This window comes from Bidens hawaiensis, unplaced genomic scaffold (genome assembly GCF_021521415.1).
Source record: "Bidens hawaiensis isolate Kalapana, Puna unplaced genomic scaffold, B.hawaiensis_p1.1 tig00003004_1, whole genome shotgun sequence".
NCBI classification, from domain to species: Eukaryota; Viridiplantae; Streptophyta; class Magnoliopsida; order Asterales; family Asteraceae; genus Bidens; species Bidens hawaiensis.
The window spans coordinates 2,891,113-2,903,616 of NW_027491161.1; the positions used below are offsets into that span (position 1 = coordinate 2,891,113).

General features: G+C 39.0%; 1 pseudogene; it reads right to left on the bottom strand.

Annotated features, from left to right (window-relative positions):
- Positions 1-3,454: 3,454 nt before the first annotated feature.
- On the bottom strand, positions 3,455-5,391 carry LOC143622001 (serpin-ZX pseudogene; annotated as a pseudogene).
- Between the last annotated feature and the right edge of the window lie 7,113 nt (positions 5,392-12,504).

The following is a 12,504-nucleotide window of genomic DNA, read 5'->3' on the forward strand; positions in this document are numbered from 1 at the left end:
AAAAAAAAAAAAAAAAAAAACCGGTTAACCGGTTAGACCGGTTATTAAAAACCGGTTGTAAAAAAACCGGTTTAATAACCGGTTCTAACCGGTTTCTAAACCGGTCCAAACCGGTTTGGCCGGTTTGAGTTTTCATTGACAAAAACCGGTTAATAACCGGTCCGGTTATTAACCGAACCGGTTTTTTTCTGGATAAAAAAAACCGGTCCGGTTAATAACCGAACCGGTTTTTTCAAAAAAACCGATTTGTGCACCTCTATTAACAGCTTAGCGGACAAAAGTCAAAGCCATTTTTGATGGCCCTGTAATGGTTTTAACGGAGATAAAAACAGTCGCATCATCCTACTTAGTACTCCACATTCTCCGGTACCTTCAGTCTCAATAAAATAATGAATTGCAATTGCAAATATTATATCATTGTTAGGAACAACCTACATAAATGGTAACAATAACTTTTTCAGTACAAGAATCAAGATTCCCAAAATATCACTATTCGTTTGGCTAAGAGAAGCACGATCGAGCGGTTGATTATTTCATTTGGAAAATGGAACAACTAGCGAGGTTCATGGACTATCAAAACTTGGGCTTATTTCTTTGAAGAGATAAAATGCAATTCTATTGATGAACTAGGTTATTAACCCATGTTCGACACAGGCGGAAATATAGAAATCGTCGAGTACACACACGTCATTTAAAATGACAAGATGTTTTTGAATACGTTTTTGAGACGACAACATGATTTATAATTGCAATTCATATTCATACGGAAAAAAAGTATTGAAAATCTTAAACTTACAAAAAATGAAGTTACATAATAGAATGTAGGGGTGAGTAGAAAACCGAATTAACCGAACCGAAACCAAATTAACCGAAAAACGAACAGAAAAAACTGAACCGAAGCATTAACTGACGGCTAATTTTTTGTTTTTTTTTAAAAAAACCCCAATTTTCAGTTACAACAAAAACTTTTTGTTGTTTATATACAACATATATTATAATGGAGCTCCAGAACAAGGAAGGCGTTGCAAGTATGATGAATCCAATCTGAAGATCTTACAATGACACAATTACAATAGAATATTTAATGATATAATACAAGATTATTGTTCGTCTGTATCACTTATCTTCTCATATATTCACGTGACATTTTAACTAACTATTTCCAATGCATACATGAATTAAAAGGAGCCCGCTTATAATCTTAAAAATATCACATTTGTCCCTAATAACTTTTCAGCCAATAAATTATAAGCTAATATAGTTTCTAGGTTTTTTAAAAAATTTTCAACTGTGATTGATAATGCTTACCTAGACCAAGATTAAACCTAAAGTCTCTTGGTAGGCAGCAAGTAATCGAATATTAGAAAATTCATATAATTATATTGATAAAATCCTGTTTAATCATGTTTAGTTAACTAAAAAGGATTTTAATTGAAGACTATATCAAAATAGCCCACATCAGGAAGTTTATGACAAACATAAAACGCTACATTAGAAAAAAATCAAAGAGTGTGGAACTTGTTTTATTATTTTTCATGTGGGGCTAAGAATATAAAATTAACTTATCATTAAATAAATTAAATAAATGTATATTCCTAAGCAAAATTATATTAACCAAATGAAGTTAAAAAAAGTAACCTCAACCTACTCAACACCATTAGCATCCTTTCAGACCCTATAAGGTATTTGTTGACGAGCTGTTCGGTTTCTACTTTCTTAACCCTATCCAGTATTAGGTGAGTCAATCCTGAACCTAACCTGATGCCCATGAATAATGCTATATTTATTCATTTCTTGATTTTTTTTTTAAAAAAAAGAGCTAGAAAATGAAGAAACCCTAACCTAGTGCCCATGAATAGGGTTATGTTTGTTAAAAACCATGTACCTGATTGAACTAAAAAGAATGAAAATCAGTAAAAATACAAACACGAGTAATAAAATATGAAACTTATGCAGCAATAATGTAAGCGACATAAGTCATTGGCTAATTGATCGATGACCAAAAGATTGAATTTAGGGTTTGGAAAAGTAAAAGAATAGAGACAATAAGAACCATTACCTGCTTGTTAATTGAACGACATAAAAGAGATTAAGAGTTGATGGTGGGCATCACGATTTAAGAAAAAAGATGTTGTGAATGGGAGTTATAGGGAAGAAGAAGAAGAAGAATTAGCGTGAGAAAAGGAGTGGGAGCGTAGAGAGAAACCGCACTGTAACTGTTATGTTATAATGCTGAGATTTAATTTCAGAGAATTTCTAGGGTTAGAATTTAGGGAAAAGAAAAACCGTTACAAAGGTATTTTGAATTTAATTTTTAAATTATTTAAATGGTAATAAATTCTAAGGTTGTAAGATATATGTGGAAATTAGTGAATGAAACCAATAAGAATTGGGCAAAATGAATTTTTTTAATAGATATATATATATATATATATATTTAGATGTTGAGCACAAAGCTAGAACCCGGTTACGTCGGCTCAAGCCAAGCTCAATTAAGGGTATGTTTGGCAAAACTAGCTGGAAGCTGAAAACTGGAAGCTGGTAGCTAGAAGCTGGAAGCTAGTAGCTATTAGCTGTAGCTTTTTAGATATATTTAGGTGTTTGGCAGAGTAGCTGAAGCTTTTTAGATATATTTAAGTATTTGGCAGAGTAGCTGGAGCTTTTAATAAAACTAATTGGGTGCCGGCGCGGTGTGGCGGAGTGCGCGCGCAACCTGAGATCAATCGCATAATCAGTGTCGGTACGTGATTCACTTGATATTAGTGCACGCATAACCCGAATGCAGACGTGTACTTCGTGTAAAGGTAGCAAGCGTGTAATCATGACGAAAATCAATAAACAAAGCTAAAATATACAGTAATTTCAAATAGATAGTTTTTTAAACCAACATCTTTTGATTTGAAACCCTTTCCGACCCGACACCGTTTTAATCTGAAACATGTTCTGACCTGGCCTCTTTCGACTCAAAACCGTACAGACACGAACCGAACTAAATTAACCCTTTTTTATCGACTTGTTTCGACCCTAATTTGGTCTTACACATGACCCGAGCTCGTCTGATTCGACTTGTTGCCAATCATAACCCGTAAAGAAGTATATCAATATCATACTCAAATTAAAGAGAATGAAATGCTCTTTTTTATGATGTAATGTGTTTTAAAAATATTAACGTGTGAAAAAGTTATGAACTTTTAAAGAGTCATGGGGGCAGTTAGTTTTGAATAAGGGTAAAATACGTAACTATTATATAAATTAACAAAAGTTGATAAAAGTTTAAGTACCAAAATTGTAAAAACTTGTTGCTTTTTCTCAAACGCTAGTAGTAGTAGTAGCATTTAGAAAAAGAGTTTTTTATCCTAATATAAAAGCTTCAAGCTTATTAAGCCAAACAAGGCTTTTTGTTAGGTAGGAACTTTTTCTTAAAAGCTTGAAACTTAAAACCTTTAAAAGCTCCTTACCAAAAAGGATGATCTGCCACAAAATCAATCTTTTTGTGCTCCTCTTCCTCCCATGATAGTGAATAGCCCATTAAGTCTTCATCCCTGTATGCTGCAGCTTCAGTACCTTCTTCACACACCTCTGCAAAAGCTTTTTGGAGAATGCCTGAAACGTAAAGCCGTTCAGCAGCCATTTCAGTCAAATCAGAATCACCCGTGAAAGGCAATACAAGCCCTAAGTCCATCAACAAATCAGAAGCTTTAAACTCAAATGATATTTTAAACTTCGGTATCAAAAACTGCCCGACTTGTACACTTTTGCGTGGAATTTGACGGTCTAAAAAGTCAGATGTAGAACCGATTTTCTCTACTAAAGAATGAAGCCCGTCTTTTGCATCCGGGAGGAAAACATACAATGTGAACCGACGATCATCTTCACCTTGTAAATAGGGAAGACCTAGTACTTTAAAATCTTCATATTCAGTCACGAATTGGTCTCGGTTGCTGGTCATGAAAGGAACTTGAACTTTGTTGCCATGAAGAAGGTGGAACGCGGATTCTACTGTCATTGACTCATCAAACTTCTCACTCCATGCTCCCTTGAAGTAGACGGTATTTGCAAAGATGAGCCTAGTGAACTTATGAACTGAATTATCATCCATGACATCTTTGATAAGGCCATTAGTTTGCTTTTCAGCCGATAAATTCACTTTATGGACTACCTCTTCTGCCTTCATTAATCAACAAATAATATGTTAGCTATATCAAATACGAAAGTTTGTAACTTTGACAATTATAGGAACTCCAAACCATTATTAGAACAAAATAACAATCAATAAACATCTAATGACCAATATGTGAAACACCACTAATTACCATCAGAGGTCAATCTGAATAATATAATCCAAAACATACCTCATAAAAATGGACAGGTCCACTATATAGGGCGTGGTTTCATCCGGTAGCATAGTTTATTTATGTTTATTTGCAAAATATATTATGGTTTTTCGAACGACCTCCGAGAGTTTTGATCGAATGCGGACACCAGCATTATTTTAAGGGCTTTAACTAGACAGAATTACAAATTTTGTCCTTTAAAAAAAGCCAAATTACGGTTCGTGTCCTTTTTTTAGGTTCCTTGCAGGCGGTGTACTTTAAACTTTTTTTTTCTACACGTTATGTCTTTTACGCTAACTGGGTTAGAAAAACTCAGTTAAATGCCCTCACGTGAGACGCATGTGAGGGCATTTTTGTCTTTTCGTCTACCCTGCAACTTCTTCTTCCTCTTTTCTTCTTCATTTTTGCAGATCTCAATTAATAAGATATAACTTAACCTACACCTCAGCCCTTTCTCTTCCCAAACAACCCACCACCAACATCACCCACACTCAAATGCCACCACCATCACCAACCGCCCACCATCACCAACCGCCCTACACTACCACCTGCCATCATTAACACTTTAAAAAGAATCCATCACTACCGTCCCCCTATCTTCTACTTCACCGGAATCAAACCCTCTCCGTCACAATCGATTTTCCGGCCAACAGTACCTGGGTCAGACCTGGGGAGTCGAAACGAGTTAGGTCGGGCCGATGAATCAATCTCCGTCACAATCTGTTTTCCGACGACTTAATTCCGTTTTAGAGCTTTCATAAATTGCGGATCTAGCATCCAAATCCCCAATCACCGGATCCTAAAATGCTCACACTTGAATCACTTCTCTGGATATCAGTTAGGGTGGAGAGGAGGTGGTTTCCGTGAAGTGGTGGTGGAGAGAGTGCAGTAAAGAGGTGGTGATACACGACGGACTTTTTCCGGCGGTTAGGGCACCGTTATCGCTGGATTGGACTTCAAATTAACTGTAAATTTCTGCGAGTTAGATCTGGAGCTTTGTTCTGGTCGCCGGAATACTCACCGTCACCGTCGCCGTGACCACCACCAGTGCAGTCATCGATCTCCTTGTCGGAAAATCGGCTGTGGTGGTGATGATGATGTAGATGACGTGGAGGGGATCACGACGGGCCAGGTTTCATGTGCTGGGTATATGGTGGAGGCATGGTGGTGGCGATTAACATGGTCTCCGGTGGCCGTTAGTGGTGTGGTGGTGGTTTAAACAGAGAGAGAGAGAGAGAGAGAGAGAGGGGGGGGGAGAAAGAGAGTGAGTCGTACAAAAATGAAGAAGAAAGAGGAAGAAGAAGTTGCAGGGTAGACGAAAAGACAAAAATGCCCTCACATGCGCCTCACGTGAGGGCATTTAACTGAGTTTTTCTAACCCAGTTAGCGTAAAGGACATAACGTGTAGAAAAAAAAAGTTTAAAGTACACCGCCTGCAAGAAAACTAAAAAAAGGACACGAACCGTAATTTGGCTTTTTTTAAAGGACAAAATTTGTAATTCTGTCCTTTAACTATATTGTTATTGAAGGATTCATTAACTTTTCATGGTATTTGTCGAATCACGAAATGAATCTGACCTGATCCATGACGATGTTTCCACGGATTTTCGAGATGAACGAACCATGTCTTGATCTTCTTCTTCAGCTGCTTGAGACCTGCAATGGTTTTTCGGGGGTGTGGAGGTGACTGCTAAGATATCCTGAGGATTTCTTGTTCACAGACACAAAAAGTGGTGGTGGCTCTTATTGAGCATGACCCCCTAACAAGGAGGTGGAGTCCTCCTTATATAGAGAGCCTCATGGCCACCATCATGATACCCTACTGGGCCTAGCCCAGTTAGGGTTACCTCCACAAAACCCCCTCAGCCCAATAGCATTGTATTAGTCCGTGTAATAAAATAAGCCAAACATAATAGATTTAGGGTCGTAGAACCAGGTTTTAGTACCATACCCCTACAAGCCCCCCAAGTCCAGCGTTGCTCCTGGGCGCGTAAGCGTCTAGGTGGAGCGCTGGACTTTATAAGGTGTGAGGCGGTTTTTTCCCTTTTCTTTGGCCTTGTCTTTATTATCTTTGAGTTTTGGGAGATTTTCTTCATGATGGTGACGAGCTGTAAAAATAATGAAGCCTGCGCGTGAGGCGGCTTACGAGCTATAATAATAGAGCCTGCGCGAGTTGCGGCTTACGAGCTGTAATAATAATGAAGCTTGCGCGTGAGGCAAGTTGCGAGCTATGAGAATAATAATGCCTGCGCGCGAGAGGCGTCTTATGAGCTTTGAGAATAATAATTAAGCTAGCGCGCGGGGCGACTTACGAGCTGAGATTAATAAAGCTTGCGCGCGAGGGGCGTCTTACGAGCTGTAGCATAATAAAGCCTGCGCGTGAGGCGTCTTACGAGCTAAGAATAATAAAGCTTGCGCGCGAGAGGCGACTTACGAGCTAAGAATAATAAAGCTTGCGCTCGAGAGGCGTCTTATGAGCTTTGAGAATAATAATCGAGCTGGCGCGTGAGGCGGCTTACGAGCTGTGAGAGTAATAAAGCCTGCGCGCGAGGGGCGTCTTACGAGCTGTAGCATAATAAAGCCTGCGCGTGAGGCGTCTTACGAGCTAAGAATAATAAAGCCTGCGCGCGAGAGGCGACTTACGAGCTAAGAATAATAAAGCTTGCGCGCGAGAGGCGTCTTATGAGCTTTGAGAATAATAATCGAGCTGGCGCGTGAGGCGGCTTACGAGCTGTGAGAGTAATAAAGCCTGCGCGCGAGGGGCGTCTTACGAGCTGTCGCATAATAAAGCCTGCGCGTGAGGCGTCTTACGAGCTAAGAATAATAAAGCCTGCGCGCGAGAGGCGACTTACGAGCTAAGAATAATAAAGCTTGCGCGCGACAGGCGTCTTATGAGCTTTGAGAATAATAATCGAGCTGGCGCGTGAGGCGGCTTACGAGCTGTGAGAGTAATAAAGCCTGCGCGCGAGGGGCGTCTTACGAGCTGTAGCATAATAAAGCCTGCGCGTGAGGTGTCTTACGAGCTAAGAATAATAAAGCTTGCGCGCAAGAGGCGACTTACGAGCTAAGAATAATAAAGCTTGCGCGCGAGAGGCGTCTTATGAGCTTTGAGAATAATAATCGAGCTGGCGCGTGAGGCGGCTTACGAGCTGTGAGAGTAGTAAAGCCTGCACGCGAGTAGAGGTGCACAAATCGGTTTTTTTGAAAAAACCGGTTCGGTTATTAACCGGACCGGTTTTTTTTATCCAGAAAAAAACCGGTTCGGTTAATAACCGGACCGGTTATTAACCGGTTTTTGTCAATGAAAACTCAAACCGGCCAAACCGGTTTGGACCGGTTTAGAAACCGGTTAGAACCGGTTATTAAACCGGTTTTTTTACAACCGGTTTTTAATAACCGGTCTAACCGGTTAACCGGTTTTTTTTTTTTTTTTTTTTTTTTTTTTTTTTTTTTTTTTTTGCTTTAGGGTTTAGGGTTTCGTTGTTAGCATTCTTTGCTTGGAAGATTAAAAACACATAACTTTCATTTATAGCTTTTACATTAAAAATACAAACATTAAATCGTTATCGCATATTCGCATAGGTCGAAATGTTGCCAAATATCTTGGTTTCGTTTCGTGGGGATGACCCGAACGACGGTTTCTCCCGTGTTCGAGGCACCCATGTTGACCGATGAAGCAGCACTTTGGGAGGCCATGATAATCGACTACGAATTAAGAGTGGTATACTCGAGTATGAAATAAACGACTACGAAAGAAGAGCGTTTGGAGTTGTATAATCGCGTATGAAATAAACGTTTAGAGCGTTTGGAGTTGTATAATCAAGTGTGATCTAACCAATACCCAACCTAAACTATATATAGATGTTTGTGGGGGTAAAATGGTAAAAAAACAAAAAAAAAACGGCTAAAAAACGGTCAAAAAAAAAAAAAAAACGGCTATAAAGCCGTTTGGTAACGTTCGAAAACCGGTTTAACCGGTTAACCGGTTATTAAAAAACCGGTTAACCGGTTTTTTTTATAACGGTAATAAACCGGTTATTTTAAAAACCGGTTAACCGGTTTTTTAATAACCGGTTATTAAAAAAAACCGGTTATAAAAAAAACCGGTTATAAAACCGGTTTTGGCTCCAAAACGTATAACCGATACGTAAACCGGTTACGTAAACCGGTCAAACCGGTTTTTAAAAAAACCGGTTTTTAAAAAACCGGTTTCCGGTTGAACCGGCCAAACCGGTTCCGTAACCGGTTTTTTTGAACACCTCTACACGCGAGGGGCGTCTTACGAACTAAAAGAATAGTAACAGCTGGCGCGCGAGGCGTCTTATGAGCTGTAATAATAGTGGAGCTTGTGCGTGAGGCGGCTTACGAGCTACTTTATGTCCCGCGCCACGTGCAGATGTTGCTTGCGCGTGCGCGTGGACTTTGGTTTTGTGTTATGCGCCACGCGCAGATGTTGCATGCGCGTGCGTGTAGACTGTGATATGTGTGAGCATGTGATGCGTAAGCATGTGTAATATGCGTGAGCATATGTGATGCATGAGCATATGGTATGAGGATTCCCAACCCTTAAGTTTGGCGCGTAGCCATATGGGATATTATGAGGATTCCCAACCTTGAAGTTTGGCGCGTAGCCATATGGGATATTATGAGGATTCCCATCCTTGGCGCGTAGCCAAATGGGATATTATGAGGATTCCCAACCTTGGCGCGTAGCCATATGGGATATTATGAGGATTCCCAACCTTGAAGTTTGGCGCGTAGCCATATGGAATATTATAAGGATTCCCATCCTTGGCGTGTAGCCATATGGGATATTATGAGGATTCCCATCCTTGGCGCGTAGCCATATGGGATATTATGAGGATTCCCAACCTTGGCGCGCAGCCATATGGGATATTATGAGGATTCCCAACCTTGGCGCGTTGCCATATGGGATATTATGAGGATTCCCAACCTTGAAGTTTGGCGCGTAGCCATGGGGGATATTATGAGGATTCCCATCCTTTAATGTTTGGCGCGTAGCCATATGGGATATTATGAGGATTCCCAACCTTGAAGTTTGGCGCGTAGCCATATGGGATATTATGAGGATTCCCAACCTTGGCGCGTTGCCATATGGGATATTATGAGGATTCCCAACCTTGAAGTTTGGCGCGTAGCCATGGGGGATATTATGAGGATTCCCATCCTTTAATGTTTGGCGCGTAGCCATATGGGATATTATGAGGATTCCCAACCTTGAAGTTTGGCGCGTAGCCATATGGGATATTATGAGGATTCCCAACCTTGAAATTTGGCGCGTAGCCATATGGGATATTATGAGGATTCCCAACCTTTAAGTTTGGCGCGTAGCCATGGGGGATATTATGAGGGTTCCCAGCCTTGATGTTTGGCGCGTGGCCTGATGCGCACATGCACGGCGATGGAGTGGTGACTCGTGTGTGCGCGGGCATGGCGGAGGTCTCTTGCGCAGAGCCCAGATGGTGGTTTCCGCGGCGGCACATGCACGGCTGTGGAGTGAGAATCCGCGGGTGCGCGTACATGGCGGCGGAAGTCTGGTACTTTCTGGATCTGCAATTTTAGATTCAGATCTGCAACTTTAGACCTAAAATCCAGGTCTGTAATCTAGACCTAGATCTGTAAATCGGATCTGGACAGATCTGAAGCCCGGAGCAGATTTAAAACCATCATAGATCCGGAGACCTGATCATTCGAATCAGGCCGTTTCTTTTTGCACAGATCTGGAAGCCTCTTTTTAGATCTATGGATCTTTTTGAGCTTTAATAGAACAAGCCTTGAAGCCTTTTTCTGTAAACTTCCAGATCTGGGTTTTTCCTGAGAGAGATCCGACAGCCGAGATGAAGATCGAAGGGCAGTTCGTTGCCGTCCCACGGATGGCGCCAATGTCGAATCACGAAATGAATCTGACCTGATCCATGACGATGTTTCCACGGATTTTCGAGATGAACGAACCACGTCTTGATCTTCTTCTTCAGCTGCTTGAGACCTGCAATGGTTTTTCGGGGGTGTGGAGGTGACTGCTAAGATATCCTGAGGATTTCTTGTTCACAGACACAAAAAGTGGTGGTGGCTCTTATTGAGCATGACCCCCTAACAAGGAGGTGGAGTCCTCCTTATATAGAGAGCCTCATGGCCATCATCATGATACCCTACTGGGCCTAGCCCAGTTAGGGTTACCTCCACAAAACCCCCTCAGCCCAATAGCATTGTATTAGTCCGTGTAATAAAATAAGCCAAACATAATAGATTTAGGGTCGTAGAACCAGGTTTTAGTACCATACCCCTACAGTATTGGTTAGCTCAAAAACTTACTACCCAAACCAAAAATTCGGACCTTAAGTTGGATTAAGTTAATTTACCAAAAACAAAAATCGTATCACGTTGTGAATCATATTCGTACTCCTTCAAAATTAGAACATAAAACTTTTAAAACTGACCTTATTCTGAAAATCTACTTGTTCGCAATCAGCTTTATAAGTTGTGTCCACAACCTTTGTGAAAGAAGGTTTGAGAGAAACTGATTTATCAATCCAAAAACCGTTTGCAAAAGATAACTTAGGTCCGCCATGTCGGCTACTATCGAGGACACAGTATGCGAATAGAGAGAGTTGAGGTCATCGGTGGTATTTGTTTTGAGGAAAGCGAGCAGTAGGTCGAGTGTTCGACCTTTGGAACCGGCGGCCAGTAAACTAAGGACGGCATGAATGGAAACCGGAGAGAAAACAATGTTGGCGTCGTGTTCCTTGGAGAGAAGGTGGGCTGCGAATATTGTTGAGACGTGAGTTTGATTATTGATTAATTGCCGATTCATGAAGGTGGAAGGGTGGAAACTAGAAGCCATTGTTGGACTTGAAGAAGAAGAAATTATGCAGATGATTTGGAGAAAGAGGAGATTGTATTTATAATACTAATGAGGAGAAAGATAACTTTTTAATGATCAAAATTTTGTTTCCTTTTTAATGATCAAAATTCCAATCAAAACAAATCATGAAAATTTTTATTTATATCATACTAGATTTTATCCTCCGTATTACGGGGGTTGTTTTATATTATTCATTTTTAATATTTATATATGTATATTTGGATTTTAATTTTATTTATCGTAAGAAAGTTAATAATTAATATACTTGAGTTTTAATGATGAAATGGTTTCACAAATAAATTATATGTTATAGTCCAGTTTAAAAGCTATTTGGGTTTGGTGATACCCATTACCCGTTTATTTTCTTTATTATAAAATTGTTTCTTAATTATAAATAATATCTTTTTTTTAAATAAAGTAGGATATTAATTTTTAGTAAATTCCTATTTTATAGGATTTTCATATCAAATATTTGATGAGATTATTTTTTTAATAAAATAAGATGTTATAACCCGTTTAAGAGCTATCTGGGTTTGGTGAGATCTTTACCCGTGAATTCAGGTCAAATGCGTTAGAAGCCTTCATTTACAAATAAAGTAATCTGATGGCTTGAGAGAATGGTTGTTTTACATTTTTCATTTTTTAATATTTATTTTTTGGATTTTAATTTTATTTATTGTAAGAAAGTTAATAATATACTTAGGGTTTGATGATGAAAGGGTTTCATAAATAAATGATATGTTATAACACGTTTAAAAGCTATCTGGATTTGGTGACCCATGACCCGCTTATGTTTTTTACTATAAAATTGTTTATTAATTATAAATAATATCTTTTTCTTTTTAAATTGGATATTAAATTTTAGTATATTCATATTTTGTAGGATTTTCATATCAAATAATTGGTAAGATTAATTTTTAATTTAAAGAGATGTTATAACCCGTTTAATAGTTATTTGGTTTTGGTAAGACCCATACCCATTAATTTGGGTTAAATCAATAAGAGGCATCCATTTAAAAATCAAGAAATCTGGTAACTTCCATAAAAAGGGGGAGCGACCACATTGCGACAAATAGGATTTTTGGGTTTTCGTTTATATATATTATGGATAGATTATTACAAATCAAATAAACCATATAATAATTTCCTTTTTAATGATCAAATTTCCAATCAAAACAAATCAAAATTTTTATTTATTTCATATAGATTATTACAAATCAAATATATCATATAATAATGTTTGCCCAAATCTCAATTTTACCCCTTTACAACTATAATATTTTTTAG